We start from the raw sequence: 7,066 nt of genomic DNA on the forward strand, positions 1-7,066 counted from the left end.
AAAAGCATTTGAGATTATTATTTATAAGTATTCTTGAAGCTGAATTTGGTACCTAATGACCAAAAACATGTAACAAAATATGTGTACATGCACATAAACACACACACACACACTCATGCAAATATCCTATAGTTTTACTTCAGAACCCTGCCCATAAGATATTAACACAAACTTATTGGTTTGCAAAAACTACAACAAAATAAATGGTTGGATGCAAACCGTGGATTTTATCTCAATAGAAAAGTAACAGTAGACTCAGGCAGAAAACAGAGTGGAGAACTTAGAAACTTGATAGTTCCAGGTTGATCTTCAGGCTCTGAATTTTCCTTAATGCAATTTACTTGTCAGTTTAAAACATGTACAAGAACAGACTTGATATGTAACCAGCTGGAGTATTGAAAAACCTGGCATGCCCTTCTATTTACACAACCACCTGCAAGTAGGGGCACCATAAAACCAAATAGGGTGCCCGAGAGGGGTCCTTCTTCTTGTCTTTCATTATTCTTAGATGATTTGTTTCCCACATAGTTTTTCTTAAAAAGGAGCAACTGAGATGTGGCCTAGAGTTTTCACGGAGTGAGTTGAAGTGTGCTGATTGTGGGCAGGGCTCCACAGTGTGTCAACACTGAGTCATTTCCGCCCTCTTCCTTGTCTCAGTTTCTCCCTTCCTTGGTCTAGCACCTGCAGGAGGGCTTAAAGTGTGGAGTGATCAGCTTCCATATGCTCTTCCTGGAAGAGCCTTTTAAAACTAATTTTGTAGGCTGGGCACGGTGGCTCACGCCTGTAATCCAAACACTTTGGAGGCCAAGGTGGGCGGATCACCTGAGGTTGGGAGTTCAAGACCAGCCTGACCAACATGGTGAAACCCTCTTAAAATAAATAAATAAATAAATAAATAAATAAAACTAATTTTGTTGGGAGTTCCCTGTAGGGCCACTGCACATTGTGAGGGATGGGAGGGTCAACCTCCCAGACACTCCCACTTGGCCCCTGGTCACCCAGGGGTGCCTTTTAGCTGGGAGGAGCAAAATGCCCTTTTTCTTTGGAGCTGAGAAAACTCAGTCTTTCTTTTTTTTATGAAAATGGCAGTTTAGTTGCAAATGCTCAGACAAGCCAATCAAAATTAATTTTAGGAGGCAAGGAAATGAAGAATACTCTTTAGAATGCACCTCTTAATTATAATTAGAATCCTAAATTAGAATCAGGATCCTAAACAACAACTTTCTAGGAGGAAATAAACAGCTAAGACCACTTCGTGAAAACTGTCCTTAGCCATCTTTAACTTTGTAGTTCTCATTCACCATTACACACACCACACTCAAACCTACCCATAGTACAAGGCAACCTCTGGTGCTCCCAAAAGCCAAGGAGGTCAAGTAAAAATACAGGAGAGAACAGCTTTAGACCTAAAAAGAATCGGCCCATTCTCTAGAAACTCCATGAAGAAAACGAAACACCCTCAAAGGAGTGAGTGGCACCTTTGTTTTGAGGTGTTTAAGGGGTTCAGGTGATGAGAATCCTTCTCTAGATTTTCTTGATACCAAAAATGGAGAAGGGAGAAGGAGAAATAAGGAGAAAGAAAAGTAAATAAAAGAACAATTGCTTTTTTAGGACAGGAAGCAAAAACAACCCAACTGCATGGTTTTGTTTTGTTTTTACTCTTTTGCAGCTGTGAGGAATTTTAGCCAATTCAGAGAGGTCTTATTAACCATAATTTGGAATTCTGATTCATATTTGACCAAGTCAGGTGGAACTGGTCAAATCTGATGAGAGAAAGACCGGAACCAGCAACAGAAATGCCCTAACAGTATGATTACTGACTACACTAATGTTAAGGAGAAATTAAGACCACCCGGCTGTTAATCGCAACTTTAACCAAGACAAAACCCTAGTTCAGCTACTTAACTCAGAGCAGGTCTCAGGCTGAAGACTGCTCTCTACCATTCTGGAAGCAGAAAAAAAATTAAACTTGCCTTTCCTGTTGGAAGCTAGCTCAAACTCCAGAAAGGAGTTACTGCCTTCCATTGTTATGGAAGCAGGAAAACTTGCCTTCCTTGTTGGAAGAAAGTAAAACTCCAGAAAAGAAGTTGTACTGCAAAATAAACCTTAGATCTCAACCAAATTTTGGGAGATCAGGGATTCTCTGGAGGGAAGGGAACTCTCAGACCTCAGCAAATTGTCCTATTGGTTTAAGCCATAAAGATAGCTCAAGCTAGTACCAAGCACCAATAGGAGATTTGTGGAAGGTCAGGGTCACCTCCACCTCTACTCAGAATCCCTTGCATTGGTTGTCCAATTGTGAACTCAAATATCTGAGACACGTCTCAGTCACTTTAGAAAATTTATTTTGCCAAGGTAAAGGATGAACCTGTGACATAGCCTCAGGTGGTTCTGATAACAGAAGCCCATGGTGGTCAGGGTGCAGCTTGCTTTTATACATTTTAGGGAGGCATGAGACATCAATCAATACTGTATGTGTAAGGTGTAGATCGGTTCAGTCCAGTAAGGCAGGACAACTTGAGTAGGGGTTCCAGGTCATAAGTAGATAAGAGACAAAGATTGCATTATTTTGAGTTCCTGATCAGTCTTCCACTGAACACTGGCTCAGTGAATCTGTGTTTTTCAAAAACAGTGAGGCAGAGGAAGCAATCAAATATGCTTTTGTTTCAGGTGAGCCTCAGAGGATGACTTTGAGTTCTGTCTGTCCTTTGTCCACAAGTTGTAAAGGAGGTATGGAGCTTTTCATCTTTGTAGCCATCTTATTTAGAAATAAAATGAGAGGCAGGGGCTGGGCACAGTAGCTCACACCTGTATTCGGAGCACTTTGGGATGCTGAGGGGGACAGCATCCCAAAGAGAGAGAGAGGTCAAGAGATCGAGATGATCCTGATCAACATGGTGAAACCCTGTCTTTAGTAAAAATACAACAAATAGCTGGGAATGGTGACACGTGCCTATAGTCCCAGCTACTCCAGAGGCTGAGGGCCTGGAGGTGGAGGTTTCAGTGAGCCGAGATTGTGCCATGCACCCAAGCCTGGCAACAGAGCAAGACTCTGTCTCAATAAAAGAATGAATGAATGAATGAATGGAGGCAGGTTTGCCTGACATAGATCCCAAGTTGGCTTTTCCCTTGGCTTAGTGATTTTGGGGTCCTGAGATTTATTTTCTTTTCATAGTATATACATTTACTTATACTTTGTTCTTCAAATCTTTTATGAATTCTCATGATTTAAAATATTTCCTAATATAATATTTACCAGATGCAAAATTTTAGATGAAATGCTCACTTTTCATAATGAACTATTTATTTGGAGAATGGTGGTAATTTACATTGATCAATTTGATACAATGTTACAAATGAAACATGGTTTGCTGTCAAAGTCTTGAAAAATTTGATATCAATGAGAGTTTATTATTATCCAATGAAAATAATTTGCTTATCCCAGATCAAATGCTACACTAAATTTCAAATGTATTCTGATAATTTCCTTTAATATAAGTTACATAACGTTAGTTTCAGTAATTTGTAAATTATTTTACCCTGAAGCAGATCTTAAATTTGTGGACTGTGAATAGGATATATGTAATAACCCCCAGCCATTTTTAGCTATGCATACTATAAATTAAACCAATAATTTTGTATTGAATACATTAACTGACAATTTTTTTCTCAACAATTGCATTTTCAAATATGATGTAATATTTTCTCTAAAATTTTATGTATATTTTTGGGTGGTTTGTTGCTGTGATTTCCAACATCTACACTTCCTAGGCATAGTTCTTTTCCTAGTCACTTCTAACTCACTTTCTTTTTTGGAAACTCAAAACATTTCTTTCTAAAACTCTTCACATCCTCTTTCACCTTTTGCTGATTGGTGACCTTCTCTTCTTTGTTACAGAGAAAGTAAATGCCTCCTAGCACCTGTAACTTTCTTCCACTAACCTATAACTGCAGAGATCTTCCTAAATGGAAAAACTCATCATGTTAGGACCTTTCATTTATGTTGCATTGTGATTATACAAAGATTTTTGCTTGTGCTATAACTTGTGCTGTAGATGGGATTATGCAGTACTTTTGCCAACTATCTTCTTCCTTTCTTAATTGTATTAAAAGACTACCTCATTAAACATTGAGAATCTTGTCTCCTTTGAAGCTATATATCAACATAATATTGACCATGCAAATTACTGGAGAAGAATAAGACTTTTTTCTTCTCAAATAAGGATGTAGATATTTAGGTAGAGGAAGATGTTCTCATCATAACTCCTAATAATACAAGTCAAAATATAATATTTATATTTTCTCAAAAAACATTATATATACATGTATATATGTATTGTGCATATGTGTATTTGTGCATGTATATAGCAATATATGTAACAGTTTTGCAAAACTTGAATTACATAAAATGTTATATGAATTTTTAATAGTTTTATGTTTAAGAACCCTTGACAATACAACAAATGTGTTATAATCCCTCACAGAACCAAACAAAGTCTAAATAAAATAGACTGACGGCAGCTTTAAAAAACTAAACTTTGTTTTTAAATTAAAAAGTTCAATTACAGATTTCTTATACATTTTCATTTAAACGTCAATTAACATAAAACAAATTTGTTTTATATTCCTCAGGGACTCAAAGTTAAATTGGATTTTACTATCCAAATAAGTATTTTTAAATGAAATTGGTAAAAGTAAAATTAATAAAGTTTTTATGTGCAGAAATTGATTTATATATTAAGCAAAAGATCAAAATTAAGTGGGTCATAGAAAAGTGTTTTTATGCAAAGGGATGGAATAGTCTGACAGATGTTAAAATTATGCTAATAGTAAAATTATGTTTTCAGTTAGCTTGAAATACTTTACATTTTTACGAAGTTTAATAATTTTACCAGTATCACACTTTTTGCCTGTGGATGCTGCTGAGGAAGCATTGTTAAAGTCTCTCTTCTCCCTGCTATGGTGCCTAAGTCAGAGTCTCCTAAAGAGACTGAACTGAGGAAGCTCTTCATTGGAAGGAATGAGCTTTGAAACAATCGATGAGAGCCGGATGAGCCATTTTGAGCAATGGGGAATGCTTGCAAACTGTGTGATAATGAGAGAGCCAAATGTCAAGCACACAATGCGCTTTGGGTTTGTGAAATGTGCCACTGTGGAGGAGGTGGATGCAGCCATGAATGCAGAGCCACACAAGGTGGATGGAGGAGTTGTGAAACCAGAGAGATGTCTCAAGGAAGATTCTCCAAGCCTAGGTGCCCATTTAACTGTGAAAAATATATTTGTTAGTGGCATTAAATAAGACACTGAAGAACATCACCGAAGATATTATTTTGAAGTAATTGAAATGATGACTGAACAGGGCAGTGGAACAAAAAGAGGATTTGCCTTTGTAACCTTTGATGACCATGACTCCGTGGATAAAATTGTCATTCAGAAATACGATGCTGTGAACGGCCACAACTATGATGTTAAGAAAGCCCTGTCAAAGAAATAGTTGGCTAGTGCTTCACCCAGCCAAGAGCTTGAGGTGGCTTTGAAAACTTTGGTGGTGGTCGTGGAGGTGGTTTTGGTGGGAATGACAACTTTGGTCATGGAGGAAACTTCAATGTTTGTGGTAATTTTGGTGGCAACCATGGTGGTGGTAGATATGGTGGCAATGGGAATGGCTATAATGGATTTGGTAATAATGGAAGCAATTTTGGAGGTGGTGGAAGCTACAATGATTTGCCAATTACAACAATCAGCCTTCAAATTTTGGACCCATGAAGGGAGGAAACTTTGGAGGCGGAAGCTCTGGCCCCTATGGTGGTGGAGACCAATACTTTGCCAAACCACAAAATCAATATTTTGCCAAACCACAAAGCCAAGGTGGCTCTGGTGGTTCCAGTAGTGACAGTAGCTATGGCAGTGGCAGAAGATTTTAATTAGGAAACAAAGCTTAGCAGGAGGGGACAGCCAGAGAAGTGAAGGGGCAGCTACAGATTACAACAGGTTTGTGAACTCAGCCAAGCATAGTGGTGGAAGGCCAAAGAAGACAGTTTGAGACAAATACTCATGTTTATGAGCAAAAAAACTCATGGCCCATATCTGTGACTACCTGGATAACAGGTTGTTTTAGTTTCTGTTCTGTGGCGAGTACAAAGCATTCCAACAAAGGCTTTTAAGGTAGATTTTTTTCTGTACCCATACTGTTGATTGCTATATGTCGTAGTCTGATCGTGATGCTGAATATATGTCTTTTAAAAAAAAATATGCCATGTAAAGTTAGTCTGCTCTGAAGCCATCCCGGTAAATTCCCCCAAGAGTGTAAAGTTAGCATTCTTTCAAGGTGATGCCATGTTTTATTTGGAATTTATATACAACTTGCTTGGGTGGTGAAGCCATTGTCTTCAGAAACCATGGTGTAGTTGAACTGACAGTTATTGTTGTGACCCAAAGTTCCCATTAAAATGAATTACCAAGCAAAATCATGAATTTATTGGTTATAAAAATGGTTGTCAGATCCTATGAAATACACCTAAATTGAATGATGGTACCAGATGAAGTTATCAATGGGAATAAGGCTTGTGTATCATCCATTATCATGTATAATCAATAAATGATTAAATTCTCTTGAAATAAATAAATAATGTTACCAGTATCACAAATTTTACTTCCAGTATGTCACCCATAATATATTATTAGTGTTGAGAACTTCTATTTTATGAAAGTCAAATGTGGTATTTAATTATCTATTGACTGACTGATTGATTGAAACAGGGTCTCACTCTGTTGCCTAGGCTGGAGTGCAGTAGCACCATCACAATCCACTGCAGCCTCTACTTCCTGGGGATTGGGTGATCCTCCTGTTTCAGCCTCTCAAGTAGCTGAAATGCTAAGCATGCGCCACCGTGCTTGACTAATTTTTTTTTTTTTGAAGAGACAGAGGTTTCTCAATATTCCCCAGGCTGTTCTCTACTCCTGAGCTGAAACAATTCACCTGCCTCAGCCTCCCAAATTGCTGGGATTACAGGCATCAGCCACTGATTTACCCAAAAGGTGATACATGATTTAGATATGCCTCATG

The 7,066-nt window shown here is 37.9% G+C and overlaps 1 pseudogene; it reads left to right on the top strand.

The window, feature by feature from the left end:
* The first annotated feature begins 4,959 nt into the window (after positions 1–4,959).
* Positions 4,960–5,924, top strand: LOC108282658 (annotated as a pseudogene).
* Positions 5,925–7,066: the final 1,142 nt, after the last annotated feature.

Source organism: Cebus imitator, unplaced genomic scaffold (genome assembly GCF_001604975.1).
Source record: "Cebus imitator isolate Cc_AM_T3 unplaced genomic scaffold, Cebus_imitator-1.0 Scaffold247, whole genome shotgun sequence".
Lineage (NCBI taxonomy): Eukaryota > Metazoa > Chordata > Mammalia > Primates > Cebidae > Cebus > Cebus imitator.